This window comes from Meriones unguiculatus, chromosome 8, assembly GCF_030254825.1.
Source record: "Meriones unguiculatus strain TT.TT164.6M chromosome 8, Bangor_MerUng_6.1, whole genome shotgun sequence".
NCBI lineage: Eukaryota > Metazoa > Chordata > Mammalia > Rodentia > Muridae > Meriones > Meriones unguiculatus.
The window spans coordinates 54,517,276-54,536,278 of record NC_083356.1 but is presented as its reverse complement, the minus strand read 5'-3'; positions in this window follow the sequence as shown (position 1 = coordinate 54,536,278).

Here is a 19,003-nt window from a genome sequence, read left to right as displayed (position 1 = left end):
CTTTGTGTCACTAGCATACAACATGAGAATTTTTCCTGTGCTGCAAATCTGTCTAAACAATTGTCGAGCTATATTTTAGGTAATTGGACTGGAGAATTCGATACTACGATGGAGCAGCTGAGAGTGGCCATTGTCACAGTAAATTCTACCGGAGTGGACGCAGGACTAGCCACAGGATTATCAACATGGATTGCTGCAGCCATGAATCATCTGAGGGAATGGGCGGGCATGGGAGTGTTAGCAGGCCTTCTGGTGTTGGTCTCCTTGGTTTGCCTGTGGTATATATGCAAGATTAGAGTCTCACAACAGTGTGATGCAGCCATGATCATTCAGGCCTTTACAGCCATTGAAGCAGGACATTCTCCCCAAGCATGGTTGGATACCATAAAAAGCTAAAATGATACGCTCAGGATGCGAGGCTAAGCACTGCACTCAGGGTCAGCCGCTTTGGACCCAGAGAAGAGCATGTCTGATTACATGCAGGTTGATGCCCCAGGTCCCGCCTCTGAGAAAAAGGTATTGGACGGGTCTGATGCTCTTTGGGTGGATGACACCTAAATGAACATCTGTACAAAGTCCCAATTTATTTCTATTATCAGAGATCAGACCTCTACTCTTGCCTGATGCGTCTAAAACAAAAAGGGGGAACTGTAGAGAGCTGTGGAATGCTATGCCTTAAAGATGGAGCTGGTTTCCGCCTTCCACCTTCCCGATGGTGAGTGCTCTCTGTCAGGAACAACTCCACATTTGGCTAAGGCCTAGGATCTGGCTTGCTTCCATGTATGTGGACCTATCTGCATTGCCCCCGTGGCACGCCTGGGTTGGCTACCCAGAGGCTATTTAAGCTGTGGGCTGGCTTTCCCCGGGGTCCGAGGATTGTTCAATGTTCCTGAATAAACTGCATTGAAAAAAAAAAAAAAGAATCATTAGGGAGAGGGGCAAGATGGTGGCGCCGGGAGGACTCTCATTCTGATCAGCAGCACAGCAGGATCAGCACAGTGACCAGCAATCAGAACTCTCGGCCATAAAACACAGTCATTGTGTTTCCCAGGTGAGAGGATACCCCACGGTGGGGGATTCAATCAGCTTTTAACTCACCCGGCTAAACCGCGGAAAAGATCCAAGTTCCACCAGACGCTTGGCTGCCGGCCGCCAGCCCCAGCCCCAGCGCAGAGCCACAAGCCAGTGTCTCTGGTCATGGTCCCAGACTGAACCATGTGCACCACACTATCAGAGACTGGAATTTTCAGTCGAGAGATAACCCCAGGGTACAGGAAACGATTGGGACTGGCCTTAGGTCACCCAGACATCCCCTGGAAAAGACTCGGGCGGGTTCCACGGGCACCCCAGGAACCAGCCCAGAGCCAGAGCCAGGGACCCAGGTTCCGGCACAGAGCCCTGCCTGCCTGCGCGCCTGATTCGCCTCCGGACATAGAAACGGCGGGTCTGATCTCAGAGCACTGAGCTCACCCCCAACCTGAAAAGGTCCCCAGAAAATTACCCATCTGAGGGAGGCACTCAGGCTCCCAAAAGCCGCAAAGGCAGACACAGGCAGTTTCTGCGCACCAGACAGCTGGCAGAGACTGAGCCGCCATCACACAGCTGTGCTCCAGGCACAGGCAGTTACTGCGGCCAGCCAGCTGGCGGACCCTGAGCAGTGTGCACCAGGGCAAAAAAAGACACTGGGAGTCCGTGTCTCCAGAGAATCCACGGGGAAGGAAGGAAACTACTGACCTAAATCACCCAATCCTTCCCTAGAAAAAGTCTAGCAGTCTAGTGGGGCCGAGGCGCCAGCACTCAGCTGTGCTCCAGACACAGGCACAAACAGTTGAGGCGCGCCTGATGTCCAACTGGGTCACAGCAGCTGATCATTAAATTTACAACAAGAAACCCAGAAACAGGGCAGCTGCCCTCAGGACTTCCCTGGGTGAGAGGAGAACCCTCTCGACTAACAAAGACCACAGTTACCATTCAGGTCTATATCCCTGAGGTGAGCAACTCCTGAAAAAACACCAGCCATCCAGACACTATACCCAAAAAGCTAAGAAGACATCCTTCAGGAAAAACCAGCTTTCTGCAAAGGGGATTCTCTCCACCACAGGATCCCCAGGAACCACCAGAAAATAACCCCAAACACCTAAGATAACACAATGGGTAGAGGCCAGCATAAAAGCTCAAGCAACAAAAGACAGAGCAATATGGAATCTCCAGAACCCAGTTACCCAGGGGCAAGTAGCCCTGGATACCCCACCATAACTGAAATCCAAGAAGATGACCTAACAAGTATGCTCATGAAGATGATAACAGAGAAAACAAATAAGATTCGTAAAGACATAGAGGAAGATAAACTCAAACAGAATATTGCAATCCGTAAAGAAATAGAGGAAGCTGCAACCAAACAGTTTATGGCCTTTAGAAAGGAAATGCTTAAAACACTGAATGAAATGATAGAAACAGAGTTGAAGGAACTAAAAGAAAAACAGGAAAGTACAATCAGACAGGTGAAGGAAGTAAACAAAACAACTCAAGACCTGAAGATAGAATTGGAAAAATTAAAGAAAACACAAATGGAAGAAATAATGGAAAGGAAGAATCTAGGGAAGAAAACAGGAACTACAGAGATAAGCATAACCAACAGACTACAAGAGATGGAAGAAAGAATCTCAGGTGTAGAAGATACAATGGAAGAAATCGATGTATCTGTCAAAGAAAATGTGAAATCCGAAAAATTCCTGACACAGACCGTCCAAGAAATGCAAGACAATATGAAAAGACAAAACCTAAGAATAATAGGTATAGAGGAAAAAGAAGACTCCCTTCTCCAAGGCCCAGAAAATATTTTCAACAAAATCATTGAAGAAAATTTCCCCAAGCTAAAGGAGAGGCCAATTAGAATACATGAGGCCTACAGAACACCCAACAAATTTGACCAGAAAAGAAAATCCTCCCGCCACATAATAATCAAAACAGTAAGTATACAGAACAAAGAAAAAATACTAAAAGCCGCAAGGGAAAAAGGCCAAGTAACATATAATGGCAAACCCATTAGAATCACACCTGATTTTCAACAAAGACTATAAAAGCCAGAAGGGCCTGGACGGATATCATGCTGACCCTAAGAGAACACAGATGTCAGCCAAGGCTACTATACCCCGCAAAACTCTCAGTCCTCATAGATGGAGAAAACAAGATATTCAATGATAAAAAAAATTTCAACAATACCTACAAACAAATCCAGCATTACAGAAGACACTGGAAGGGAAAATACAACCCAAGAAAGCTAGCTACATTCAAGAAAACACAGGAAATAAATAACCTCACTTCAGTAAAACAAAAAGCAACCACGCACACAACAGTATGACCACAGCCAACATGAAAATCAAGAGATCTAACAGCCAGTGGTCATTAATCTCTCTCAACATCAATGGACTCAACTCTCCAATAAAAAGACACAGATTAACAGAATGGATACGTAAACTAAACCCAGCAATCTGTTGCATACAAGAAACACACCTAAGACACAAAGATAGACATTACCTGAGGGTAAAGGGTTGGAAGACGACTTTCCAAGCAAACGGACCCAAGAAGCAAGCAGGAGTAGCCATTCTAATATCTGATAAAATAGACTTTCAACCAAAATTAATCAAAAGAGATGCAGAAAGACACTTCATACTCATCAAGGGAAAATTCCACCAGGAAGACATCACAATCCTGAACATCTATGCCCCAAATACAAGGGCACCCACATTTGTGAAAGAAACATTGATAAAATTTAAAGCACATATAGATTCCCCACACATTAATAGTGGGAGATTTCAACACCCCACTCTCAACAAAGGACAGGTCAACCAAACAGAAATTAAACAAAGAAACAATGTCTCTGACAGAGGTCATGAATCAAATGGACCTAACAGACATTTACAGAACTTTACACCCAAACACAAAAGAATTTACCTTCTCAGCACCTCATGGAACCTTCTCCAAAATAGACCATATAGTGGGTCACAAAGCAAGCCTCAACAGATACAAGAAGATTGAAATAATCCCATGTATCTTGTCTGATCACCATGGAATAAAGCTGGACCTCAACAATAACAGAAATAACAAAAAGCCTACACACACATGGAAAATGAACAACTTGTTACTAAATGACAGCTGGGTCAGGGAAGAAATAAAGAAAGAAATTAAAGTCTTTCTAGAAATCAATGAAAATGAAGACACAACATACCCGAACTTGTGGGACACAATGAAAGCAGTGCTAAGAGGAAAGTTCATAGCACTAAGTGCCTTCAAGAAGAAATTCGAGACAGCTCATTCAAGCACCCTAATGGCTCACTTAAAAACCCTAGAAAAAGAAGAAGCAGACACACCAAGAAGGAGTAGACGGCTGGAAATAATCAAACTTAGGGCTGAAATCAATCAATTGGAAACAAATAAAACAATTCAAAGAATCAATGAAACCAAGAGCTGGTTCTTTGAGAAAATCAACAAGATCGACAAACCCTTAGCCAGGCTAACTAAAAGGCAGAGAGACACCACCCAAATCAACAAAATCAGAAATGAAAAGGGGGATATAACTACAGACACTGAGGAAATCCAAACAATCATTAGGAATTACTTCAAAAGTCTATATGCCACAAAATTTGAAAATCTAAATGAAATGGCCAATTTTCTTGATCGATTTGACTTACCAAAGCTGAATCAGGACCAGGTAAATCAACTAAATAGTCCTACATCCCCCAAAGAAATAGAAGCAGTCATCAAAAGTCTCCCATCCAAAAAAAGCCCAGGACCAGATGGCTTCAGTGCAGAATTCTACCAGACCTTCAAAGAAGAGCTAACACCAATTCTCTTCAAACTATTCCACAAAATAGAAACAGAAGGAATATTACCAAATTCATTCTATGAAGCCACAGTCACCTTGGTACCTAAACCTCACAAAGACTCAACAAAGAAAGAGAATTTCCGGCCAATCTCCCTTATGAACATTGATGCAAAAATACTTAATAAAATACTTGCAAACCGAATCCAAGAACACATCAAAGATATTATCCACTATGACCAAGTAGGCTTCATCCCAGGTATGCAGGGGTGGTTCAATATACGGAAATCCATCAATGTGATCCACCATATTAACAAACTGAAAGAAAAAAACCACATGATAATCTCCCTAGATGCTGAAAAAGCCTTTGACAAAATCCAAAATCCATTCATGTTCAAAGTATTGGAGAGATCAGGGATACAAGGCACATATCTAAACATAGTAAAGGCGATATACAGCAAGCCTATAGCCAACATCAAACTGAATGGAGAGAAACTTAAAGCAATCCCACTGAAATCAGGGACAAGACAAGGCTGCCCACTCTCTCCAAATCTCTTCAACATAGTACTGGAAGTCCTTGCTAGAGCAATAAGACAGTTGAAGAAGATCAAGGGGATACAAATTGGAAAGGAATAAGTCAAATTATCACTATTTGCAGATGATATGATAGTATACGTGAGTGACCCCAAAAACTCTACCAGGGAACTCCTACAGCTGATAAACACCTTCAGCAAAGTGGCAGGATACAAAATTAACTCAAAAAAATCAGTAGCCCTCCTGTATACAAAAGACAAAAGGGCTGAGAAAGAAATTAGGGAAACAACACCCTTCACAATAGCCACAAATGACATAAGGTACCTCGGAGTAACCCTAACCAAGGAAGTCAAAGACTTGTATGAAAAAAATTTCAAATCTCTGAAGAAAGAATTAGAAGAAGATATGAGAAGATGGAAAGATCTCCCATGCTCATGGCTTGGCAGGATTAACATAGTAAAAATGGCCATCTTACCAAAAGCAATCTACAGATTCAATGCAATGCCCATCAAATTACCAACACAATTCTTTACAGACCTGGAAAGAAAAATTCTCAACTTCATCTGGAATAACAAGAAACCCAGAATTGCTAAAACAATCCTCTACAATAAAAGATCTTCTGGAGGTATCTCCATCCCTGATCTTAAGTTGTACTATAGAGCAACAGTTTTAAAAACTGCATGGTACTGGCATAGAAACAGAATGGTGGATCAAGGGAACCGAACAGAGGACCCAGAAATAAACCCACACACTTATGGACACCTGATCTTTGACAAAGACGCCAAAAACATACAATGGAAAAAAGATAGCATCTTCAACAAATGGTGCTGGTCTAACTGGATGTCTACATGTAGAAAAATGCAAATAGATCCATACTTATCACCCTGCACAAAACTGAAGTCCAAGTGGATCAAAGACCTCAACATTAAACCAAACACATTAAATCGGCTTGAAAAAAAAGTGGGAAATACCCTAGAACTCATTGGTACAGGGGAAAACTTCCTGAACAGAACACCAACAGCACAGGCTCTAAGAGCAACAGTCAATAAATGGGACCTCATGAAACTGAAAAGCTTCTGCAAAGCAAAGGACACCATCATCAAAACAAAGCGACCACCTACAGATTGGGAAAGAATCTTCACCAACCCTTTATCTGACAGAGGACTCATATCCAGTATATATAAAGAACTAAAGAAGCTGAAAAGTAGCAAACCAAGTAATCCACTTAAAAAATGGGGAAGAGAGCTAAACAGAGAATTCTCTGTAGAGGAATATCGAATGGCCGAGAAGCACTTAAAGAAATGCTCAACCTCACTAGCCATTAGGGAAATGCAAATCAAAACAACCCTGAGATTTCACCTTACACCCATGAGAATGGCCAAGATCAAAAACTCAAGTGACAACACATGCTGGAGAGGTTGTGGAGAAAGGGGTACCCTTCTCCATTGCTGGTGGGAATGTAAACTTGTACAACCACTCTGGAAATCAATCTGGCGCTTTCTCAGACAACTAGGAATAGCGCCTCCTCAAGATCCAGCCATACCACTACTGGGCATATATCCAAAAGAGGCTCAAGTACACAAAAAGGACATTTGCTCAACCATGTTTGTAGCAGCTTTATTTGTAATAGCCAGAACCTGGAAACAACCCAGATGCCCCTCAACTGAAGAATGGATGCAGAAATTGTGGTACATCTACACAATGGAATATTACTCAGCAATTAAAAATAAGGAAATCATGAAATTCGCAGGTAAATGGTGGGATCTGGAAAGGATCATCCTGAGTGAGTTGTCCCAGAAGCAAAAAGACACACATGGAATATACTCACTCATATAGACATACAACATAGGACAAACCCACTAAAACCTGTGCATCTAAAGAAACTAAGCAAGAGAGAGGACCCTAACTAAAATGTCCAATCCCCATCCCGAAAGGCAAAGAGGATGGACATCAGAAGAAGAAGAAAACAGGAAACAACCTAGGAACCTACCACAGAGGGCCTCTGAAAGCCTCTGCCCTACAGACTATCAAAGCAGATGCTGAGCCTGATGGGCAACTGTTGGGCAGAGTGAATGGAATATTAGGTAAGAACTGGGAAATAGTAAGAGCTGGAGAGGACAGGGTCTCCACAAGGAGAGCAACAGAACAGGAAAATTTGAACACAGGGATCTTCCCAGAGACTCATACTCCAACCAAGGACTATTCATGGAGATAACCCAGAACCCCTGCACAGATGTAGCCCAGGGCAGTTCAGAGTCCAGTTGGGTTGCATAGTAATGTGAAGAGGGACTGCCTCTGACATAATCTGATTGGCCTGCTCTTTGATCACCTCCCTCTGGGGGGAGCAGCCTTACCAGGCCATAGTAGAGGACAATGCAGCCACTTTTGATGTGAACTGACAGACTAAGATCAGAAAGGAGAGGAGAACCTCCCCTATTAGTGGACTTGGGGAGTGGCATGAAAGCAGAGGGAGGAGGGAGGGTGGGATTGGGAGGGGAGGAGGGAGGGGCTTATGGGGGGATGCAGAATGAATAAAGTGTAATTGATGAAAAATTTAAAAAAAAGGGAAAAAAATAATTTAAGAACCTTAAATGACTTTCAAAAGTGGAGGAAAACATGGAGTTAGTCAATTGGCATAGAGCACGTCTCGCCTCTGGGGGCAATGGTCTCCTGAACCTACTCAGACCTCGGACACCACCACTGCTAGTTCTAGAACTGACGCAGGATGTTCCAACGAGGGGGTTAAGCCTTCTCATAATATTTCCTATAAGCCCACACCTGTTTGTCTATATCCCCCATTTTTATTCATTATTAGCCAGAAAGAGCCAAGTAATTGTGGTGATGATACTTGCTTTTTTGCCCAATGCTGGAATGCTAGTAAATTTAGGTATGTCCTGGTTACTCGCATGCCTCACTGCGTGCCTGTGCCCGTTGATGCCCCTCACGCTATGACTCTCTTCAGACAGAAAAGGGATCTTGGAACTACAGCCACCATTGTTACTACCATCTCATTGGCGGCTGTTGGAGCTACCACCGGGGCATTAGCCATGAGTCATACTGGGCAGACTGCTCAGACCCTGAACAATCATTTAGCCAATGTAGCTCATGCCTTAGTTGTACATAAAGGAATTAATGCTCAACTAAAAGGAAGCTTGATGGTGTTCAATCAGAGGATTGACCTCATGCAGGAGCAAATTGATACCCTATGGCAAATCGCTCAACTTGGCTGTCAATGAAAATATGCTGGACTTTGAGTCACTAGCATATAACATGAGAATTTTTCCTGTGCTGCAAATCTGTCTAAACAATTGTCAAGCTATATTTTAGGTAATTGGACTGGAGAATTCGATACTACGATGGAGCAGCTGAGAGTGGCCATTGTCACAGTAAATTCTACCAGAGTGCACGCAAGACTAGCCACAGGATTATCATCATGGATTGCTGCAGCCATGAATCATCTGAAGGAATGGGCGGGCATGGGAGCATTAGTAGGCCTTCTGGTGTTGGTCTCCTTGGTTTGCCTGTGGTATATATGCAAGATTAGAGTCTCACAACAGTGTGATGCAGCCTTGATCATTCAGGCCTTTACAGCCATTGAAGCAGGACATTCTCCCCAAGCATGGTTGGATACCATAAAAAGCTAAAATGTTATGCTCAGGATGCGAGGCTAAGTACTGCACTCAGGGTCAGCCACTTTGGACCCAGAGAAGAGCATGTCTGGTTGCATGCGGGTTGATGCCCCAAGTCCCGCCTCTGAGAAAAAGGTATCAGACCGGTCTGATGCTCTTTGGGTGGATGACACCTAAATGAACATCAGTACAAAGTCCCAATTTATTTCTAATATCAGAGATCAGACCTCTACTCTTGCCTGATGCGTCTAAAACAAAAAGGGGGAACTGTAGAGAGCTGTCGAATGCTATGCCTTAAAGATGGAGCTGGTTTCCGCCTTCCACCTTCCCGATGGTGAGTGCTCTCTGTCACGAACAATTCCACATTTGGCTAAGGCTGAGGATCTGGCTTGCTTCCATGTATGTGGACCTATCTGCATTGCCCATGTGGCACGCCTGGGTTGGCTACCCAGAGGCTATTTAAGCTGTGGCCTGGCTTTCCCCAGGGTCCGAGGAGTTTTCAAGGTTTCTGAATAAACTGCATTGAAAAAAAAAAGAATCATTAACATGTACATTTTGATAAATATGTATGCATGTAATGTTTATTTCCACTGACAGCAATGGAAGAGGTTAAGAAGAGGCAGAGATACAGAGAAGAAATGAACTTCAAGAACAATAATTGGTCCAAGGTAAAGAAAAGAAAGCAACCATAGTAAGAAATATCCTCACTATTGTACAAGTAGTATATTTTATGTTGAGCAAATGTTCTTGGGATAAAGTGGGTGGGATACCACTGTGTGATTTTTCATGTTTTGTGAAAAAGATCTTAAAATATCTTTGAAAAATAAGATCTGAACATACTTTCTTGTTCACATGGATAATGATAAGATTTTATGAAAATGACAATTTTGTGTTATTGATTTTCTTTTTCTTTCTTTGATTTTTTAAAATTTATTTATTCATTTTATATCCTGAATGCAGCCCTCTCCTTCTTATACTCCTGGTTCCAACTTCCCACCCTCTTCTATTTTACCTCCTCCCTTCTCAGAAAATGGGAACCCTCCCCCCCCATTCCAGCACACCAAGTCAAATCAGGACTCAGGGAATCCTCTACCATTCTTATGGGCGTAAGATGGAATCTTAGAGTCTTTGTGTGTGTGTGTGTGTGTGTTTCCCTAATGACTAAGGATGTTGAACATTTCTTTAAGTGCTTCTCAGCCAATAGAGATTCCTCTGCTGAGAATTCTCAGTTTAGCTTCGTACTTCATTTTAATGTATTATTTGGTTTGTTGGTGTTTAAGATCTTTATATATTTTGGATATTTACCCTCTGTCTTATAGAGGTTTGTGAAGATCATTTCCTAATCTGTAGGCTGCCATTTTATTCTATTGGCAGTGTCCTTTCCTTTTTCAGTTTCATGATGTTCCACTTATTAATGTTGTCTTTAGAGAACAGGGACAAGACAAGGCTGTCCATTTGTCTTCAATATATGTCCTAGCTAGAGCAAATCAGGGGGATACAAATTGGAAAAGAAGTCCAAGTACCACTATTTGCAGGTTAATATAAGAGTATACATAAGTCACCTCAATAGTTTTACCAGAGAAGTTGTTCACCTGAAAACACCTTCAGAAATGTGGCTGGACACAAAATTGACTCAAAAATTAGCAGCTCTCTTAGCTCTCCTGTAATAAAAAACAAAAACAAAAACAAAAACAACAACAACAACAAAAAAAAAACAGGCTGAAAAAAATTAATGAAACAACACCCTTCATAAAAGCCACATATAATATAAAGTATCTTGGTGTAACTATAACCAAGCAGATAAAAGACCTGTATGGCAAGAACTTCAGGTCTCTAAATCAAGAAATTGAAGAAGATAGCAAGCTCTCTCATGCTCATGGATCAGTAGGATTAACATAGTGTAAATAGCCACCTTACCAAAAGCAATTTACAGATTCAATACAATATCAAAATAATTCTTTTTAATTTTTTAAAAATTATTATTATTATTATTTACAATCATTCATTTTGTAAATCCTTTCTCCCTTCCTCCCTCTTCTCCTCCTGGTCTCAACCTTCCTTCCTCTTTCCTTCCTAGCCTGCTACTCTAGTCCACTGATAGAGGAAGTACTTCTCCCTTAATATCTGACTCTAGCCCATCAGCTCTCAAGAGGACAAGCCGAATCCCCTTCCTTTCTGATCAAGTAAGTCTCCCCTTCCAGGGGGAGGTGATCAAAGAGCAGGCAACTGAGTTCATGTCAGAGACTGCCACTGCTCCTTTTACTAGGGAACCCAGATGGAGACTGACCTGTCTATGTACTACATTTGAGCATGGGTCTAGGTACTCTCCATGCATGGTCCTTGGTTGATGCAACAGTTTCTGCAGGACCTTATGGGCCCAGATTTTTTGGCTTTGCTGTTCTCCTTGTGAAACTCCTGTCTTCTGCAGATCTTTCTAGCTCTCCCATCTTCCTTCCATAAGACTCTCTGCACTCTGCCTGTAGTACTCTTCAGAAGACATCTATTGTGTCTATCCTGTTTGCCCTTCTGAATGAGAATTAAGCATCTTTCCTAAGGTCCTTCTTGTTGTTTAGCTTGTTTAGGTCTGTAGAATTTACTATGTTTATCTTATATTTTATGGATAATATCCACTTATAAAGTCTTGGAAATATAGGGGATACAGGGCACTTCACTAAGCAAAGTAAAGGCAATATACAGCAAGCCTATAGCCATCATCAAACTAAACAGAGAGAGACTAAAAGGAGAGTAATTTAAATTAATGCCGCTGAAATCAGGAACAAGGCAAAGCTTCCCACTCTCTCTGCGTCTCTTCAATATACTACTTGAAGTCTTAGCTAGAGCAATAAGACAATAAAGGAGATCAAGGGGATACAAATTAGAAAAGAAAAGATCGAAGTGTCACTATTCATAAATGATATGATAGTATGCGTAAATAACCCCAAAACTTATACCAGAGAACTCCTACAGCTGATAAACACCTTCAGGAAATGGCTGGATACAAAATTAACTGAAAAAAAAAAAAAAAAAAAACAGTAGCTCTCCTGTATACAGAGGACAAATGGGCTGAGAAAGAAATTAGGGAAACAACACCCTTTACAACAGACACAAATATCATAAAGTGCCTTGATGTGACTCTAACCAAGCAAGTGAAAGACTTCTATGAAAAACAAAAACAAATAAACAAACAAAAAACTTCAACTCTCTGAAGAAAGAAATAGAAACACGGAAAGATCTTCCATTATCATGGATCAGTAAGCTTTAGACAACAAAAAATTGTCTTCCTACCAATAGAAATCTACAGATTTATGCAACTGTCATCAAACACCAACACAATTTTTTGCAGATCTTTAAAGAACAATTCTCAATTTCATATGGAAAAACGAACACGCAGAGCAGTTAAAACAAGCCTGTACAATATAAGAACTTCTGGAGACATGGAGATATCACCGTTCCTGATTTCAGGCTGTACTGCAGAATAATAGTAGTAAAAACTGCATGGCACTGGCATAGAAACAGACAGGTTGATCAATAACATATAATTGAAGACACACAAATCTACATTCCTAAGATATTTGATTTTTGACAAAGATGACAAAAAATACAACATACCAAAATGTTTTTTGTGTTTTGTATATATGCTTATATAGTTTGCGTATATATTTACTGAACAACAAAGTACAAGTCAGTGCTCATGGTTAACAAAATCCTGCTACAAAATACAATTAAAAATAAAAATAATAGTTTTCAATTTTAAAAGATACCACAGATCATACCTGGGAAAGCAACATGAAAAGCATGTGAGGAAAAAAATCACTTGTGTAAGATCATTAAATAGAGCAAGACAAGAACAGTGTGTTCAAAATAGCACCTGGATATCACATAGAGTTGTTGCAGATGGGCAGCTTAGTCCTCATGCAGGTCCTTGAGTAAGGCAAGCAGGGACGGCATTGGAAAAGGACTCACTTACCAGCTTTTTGATCACTTTCTCATGGCAGGACTGCCTTGCCAGGGTACAGGAGAAGAGGACATACTTAGTCCTGATGCTACTTGGGGAGTTGGGGTGGATAGGAAAGGAAGCTTCCATTTTCTGAGTAAAACTAGAGAGGGAGTGGAGGGAAGGAGGTACTAGAAAGGGAGGAGTAATGGGGCTACACTATGATATAAAGTAAAAAAAAATAAAAATAAATAAAAAAACTAAAAGTGTCCAAAAAGAAAAAAAGAAATTAAAAAAAAAACAAAAAACAAAGAATTCTGAGTCCTTAGTTTGAGAGAAAAGCAGACACCAAGGGAAGTTAGTGCAGTGAGACCATTCACTGCTCTCCTTTCTGACATATTCTCAACAGTTCATAGTCCAGGTGGTGAAATAGGTTAGAGATTGCTTTGCAGGGTAAAAGTGTAGAGTATGAGGTTAGGAACAATTCTGAAATTAATGGAACAACTAAAATGAGGAACTCAAACAGGTAGTAAAACCTATATTTTCAATGAAAGATAGTTATGTAGCTTTCTCTTCTCCAATTAAATCTTTAGCCAAATACCAATTATTTTCTTCCAAATAGGATCAAATGCAATCCAACATAAACATGAAATCTCACTGTTGTAACAATTGGTATCAGAGAAGCCTCAGGTAGCATCCTGCACAGGAGAAATTGGCTTTTTATTTTGTAATTAAATTTAACATGATGATTCTGGACTATAAAAACTGGATGGATTTTCTGGGGGAATTGATCTTCACATTAGTAATAAGAAAAATAGAGTGAGGACAGACATAGGTTCATTTTTCTGTATGTGTTTCATATCTATTTTTCTTTGTGATTAATAGTTAGCTTTATGCATTACATCATCAAAAAAACATCCTTAGAGGGATAAGTTTCTGAGTCTCTCTCTTCAGGACTGGTTCAACAAATCTGCCTTATAATAGATTATGTACCACAGAGATTAAATCTTAGAAAACATGAAATGATAAAAATGTACTTTAAAGTTGTCAAAAAGTGAACATCTGAGTATGAAAAGCTCATCTTTAACCATCAAGCCATATTTCTCAGAAAAGCATACTACTTTAACACATGGAATGATAAATTGCCCAATAACAACTTGTTATTTTATTTAAGGAACAGTAATAGACCACCACATTCAGCTTCACTCGACATAAGGGAAATGCAGAGGATGTGTTGGCTATAACTATTTTTACCCTCTGGATTTCATTTCCATTTCCAAATATATATGTCTCCTTTTATGCATAATACACTAATTAGCACAAGAAAGTTCTCTACTCATCTCTTTATACAGCCTCCCAACTTATTTTTAATTTCTTGAGTGATCAAACAAAGCTCTTGACAATGTAATATTTGTGCTTTTTTCTTCTCTCCATATTACAAAAGTGAAAGAAAAAGGAGTTGATCACAAAATGAAGGCTTGCAGAATCTTTCTCTTAGTACATAAGACAGTGTAAGAATTCCAGGTAACTTTGGAGAAATGCTAAATGTTTTAGATATCTTAATACTTATCCATAATCATCATCATCCAAATTTGTTATACAATTTAATATCAGTATGTTTTTAGGACATTGCCTGTGGAGAGCCTATACAGAATTATTAGAAAAAAATGCTGGCAATTTAAGTCAGTAAAAATGGGTTGTTCAATACAAGTATAACTAGAGTGCATCTTCTCTGCCTTGTGATACTTTCACAAGAACAGAGGATGTAAATTTTTGTCTTCTTTTCAAATTAATTTGAAGATGAATTATTTCATCTGGTAAGTTTCTTCAGACAAAAATTTATATTAGAAGGACCTACATTTGGCAAATATTTGCAGCACACTTTCTTAAAGGCTGCTGAATGAGTAGTGTGAGGTTCTGTTGTAAGATGGCCTCTTTGCTCATTGATTGGTAGGAATAACACAGTAAAACTGGCGATCCTGATTTTTTTGAGTTAATTTTGTATCCGGCCACTTTGCTGAAGGTGTTTATCAGCTGTAGGAGCCCTCCTGTGTACAAAAGACAAAAGGGCTGAGAAAGAAATTAGGGAAACAACACCCTTCACAATAGCCACAAATGACATAAGGTACCTTGGAGTAACCCTGACCAAGGAAGTCAAAGACTTGTATGAAAAAAATTTCAAGTCTCTGAAGAAAGACTTAGAAGAAGAATATCAGAAGATGGAAAGATCTCCCATGCTCATGGCTTGGCAGGATTAACATTGTAAAAATGGCCATCTTACCAAAAGCAATCTACAGATTTAATACAATTCCCATCAAATTGCCAACACAATTCTTTACAGACCTGGAAAAAAAATCTCAACTTCGTATGGAATAACAAGAAAACCAGAATCGCTAAAACAATCCTCTACAATAAAAGATCATCTGGAGGTATCTCCATCCCTGATCTTAAGTTGTACTATAGAGCAACAGTTTTAAAAACTGCATGGTACTGGCATAGAAACAGAATGGTGGATCAATAGAACCAAACAGAGGACCCAGAAATTAACCCACACACTTATGGACATTTGATCTTTGACAAAGATGCCAAAACCATACAATGGAAAAAAGATAGCATCTTCAACTGGATGTCTACATGTAGAAAAATGAAAATAGATCCATACTTATCACCCTGCACAAAACTGAAGTCCAAGTGGATCAAAGACCTCAACATAAAACCAGTCACATTAAATCGGCTAGAAAAAAAAAGTGGGGAATACCCTAGAACTCATTGGTACAGGAGAAAACTTCCTGAACAGAACACCAACAGCACAGGCTCTAAGAGCAACAATCAATAAACGGGACCTCATGAAACTGAAAAGCTTCTGTAAAGCAAAGGACACCATCATCAAAACAAAGCGACTGCCTACAGATTGGAAAAGAATCTTCACCAACCCTTTATCTGACAAAGGACTCATATCCAGTATATATAAAGAACTAAAGAAGCTGAAAAGCAGCAAACCAAGTAATCCACTTAAAAAAATGGGGAAGAGAGCTAAACAGAGAATTCTCTGTAGAGGAATATCGAATGGCCGAGAAGCACTTAAAGAAATGCTCAACCTCACTAGCCATTAGGGAAATGCAAATCAAAACAACCCTGAGATTTCACCTTACACCCATGAGAATGGCCAAGATCAAAAACTCAAGTGACAACACATGCTGGAGAGGTTGTGGAGAAAGGGGAACCCTTCTCCACTGCTGGTGGAAATGTAAACTTGTACAACCACTCTGGAAATCAATCTGGCACTTTCTCAGACAACTAGGAATAGCGCTTCTTCAAGATCCAGCCATACCACTCCTGGGCATATATCCAAAAGAGGCTCAAGTACACAAAAAGGACATTTGCTCAACCATGTTTGTAGCAGCTTTATTTGTAATAGCCAAAAGCTGGAAACAGCCCAGATGCCCCTCAACTGAAGAATGGATGCAGAAATTGTGGTACATCTATACAATGGAGTATTACTCAGCAATGAAAAATAAGGAAATCATGAAATTTGCAGGTAAATGGTGGGACCTGGAAAGGATCATCCTGAGTGAGTTGTCCCAGAAGCAAAAAGACACACATGGTATATACTCACTCATATAGACATACAACATAGGACAAACTCACAAAAATCTGTGCATCTAAAGAAACTAAGCAAGAGAGAGGACCCTAACTAAAACAGTCAATCCCCATTCTGAAAGGCAAAGGCGATGGACATCAGAAGAAGAAGAAAACGGGAAACAACCTAGGATAGGAACCTTCTACAGAGGGCTTCTGAAAGCCAGAAGAAGAAAACAGGAAACAAACTAGGAACCTACCACAGAGGGCCTCTGAAAGCCTCTGCCCTACAGACTATCAAAGCAGATGCTGAGCCTGAAGGGCAACTGTTGGGCAGAGTGAATGGAATTTTATGTAAGAAGTGGGAAATAGTAAGAGCTGGAGAGGACAGGGTCTCCACAAGGAGAGCAACAAGAAAATTTGAACACAGGGAACTTCCCAGAGACTCATACTCTAATTTATGGAGATAACCTAGAACCCCTGTACAGATGTAGCCCATGGCAGTTCAGTGTCCAAGTGGGTTACATAGTAATGGGAAGAGGGACTGCCTCTGACATAATCTGACTGGCCTGCTCTTTGATCACCTCCCCCTGGGGGGGGTGCGGAGCAGCCTTACCAGTCCACAGAAGAGGACAATGCAGCCACTTTTGATGTGAACTGATAGACTAAGATCAGAAAGAAGAGGAGAACCTCCCCTATCAGTGGACTTGGGGAGTGGCATGCATGCAGAAAGTGGAGGGAGGGCGGGATCGGGAGGGGAGAAGGGAGGGGCCTATGGGGAGATACAAAATGAATAAAGTGTAATCAATAAAAAAATTAAAAAAAATGGATATCCTGACAAAAGCCATCTACAGACTCAATGGAATTCCCGTCAAAATTCCAACACAATTCTTTAAAGACCTAGAAAAAGCAACCATTAACTTCATATGGAAAAATAAAAGACCCACAATAGCCAAAACAATTCTATACAATAGAAGAACTTCTGGTGCTATCAACATCTCTGATCTCAAGCTATACTGCATAGCAATAGTAATAAAAACTGCATAGTATTAGCATAGAAACACACAGGTAGATCAATTGAACGAAATTGAAGAACCAAAAATAAAGCCACACTTCTATAGGTACTGGATTTTTGACAAAGAAGCCAAAACCATACAAGCATCTTTAAGACATTTAAGACAAATGGTGCTGCCACAAACGAATATATTGCATTTAGAAATATACAAGTAGTCCAATATTATCACTCTGCACAAAACTCAAGGCCAATGGATCAAAAACTTTGACATAAAAACAGAGATTTTAATCCTATTAGAAGAAAACCTGGATAAAAGTCTGGAACTCATTGCCATTGGAAGCAACTTCCTGAACAGAACATCACCTTCACAGGCTCTGAGATAAAAAACACTAAATGGGATCTCATAAAACTAAGAAGCTTCTGTAAGTCAAAGGACACTGTCAATAGAACAAAACAGCATCCTACAGATTGGGAAAATGTCTTCACCAACCCTACATCAGACAGAAGGATAATATCTAAAATATAAAAAGAGCATAATAAATTAAACATCAAAAGATCAAATAATCCAATTAAGGTACAGGATACAGAGCTAAACCAAGAACTCACAACAGAAGAATCTTGAATGGCTGAGAAGACATTAAAGAAATGCTCAATATCCTTAGACATCAGAGGAATGCAAATCAAAGCTACTCCAAGATTCCATCAAAGCAATCATCCATTAAGTTGAATTCAAAAATGTCTGGGAGGCTCCAACCAGAACTGGATCTCTGCTGGGACTTGTAGCCAAGCATGAGGCAGAACTCCAGGGGTCTTGTAGAAGTGTTGGGACAAAGACAGAAGGAACTGGAGGGGACAGGAAACTCACAAGAAGACTAACAGAGACAACTAAGGCATCCCGTGGAAGATTTCAGAGACTGAGATGTCAGCTATGGAGAATGTGTGATCTGGACCTAGCCCCGCAGCACACATGAAGCTGTTAGGAGGCTTGGCCTTCATATGAGGTGCCTGGCTAGTGGAGGGGGTACCTGTTTCTAACATGGACACAATTGCCTGCTTTTGGATCACTTGCTCCTGGCAGGGCTGCCTTGCCTGGCCTCAGTGGATGAGGATATACTCTGTCCTGAGGTGACTTGATGTTCTGGGGAGGGTTGATATGGAGGGAGGAGTAGGAGTCGCCTTTTCTGGGGAGAAAGGGAGAGGTTACTGGGAAGTGGGGAAGGAAGGAGACTGGCAGGAGACGAGGGAGGGAGTACCCTTGGAATATAAAGTAAATAAACTGAAATAGAAATAAAATATCAGTACAATCTTAAAAAATGGATGAACTAGTACAAGGAAGAGACGAGTTCAGTCTCAGAGTATGCTGCTATCCATGCCTTTTTAAGAGAAATAGCAGAGGAGATCAAGTGGGGAAGTTACACACAATGCACAGTGTACCCCATGAGAAGAGCAAGTTTGGGCATACTCATATTCATAGTTCAACTGAGTTAAAT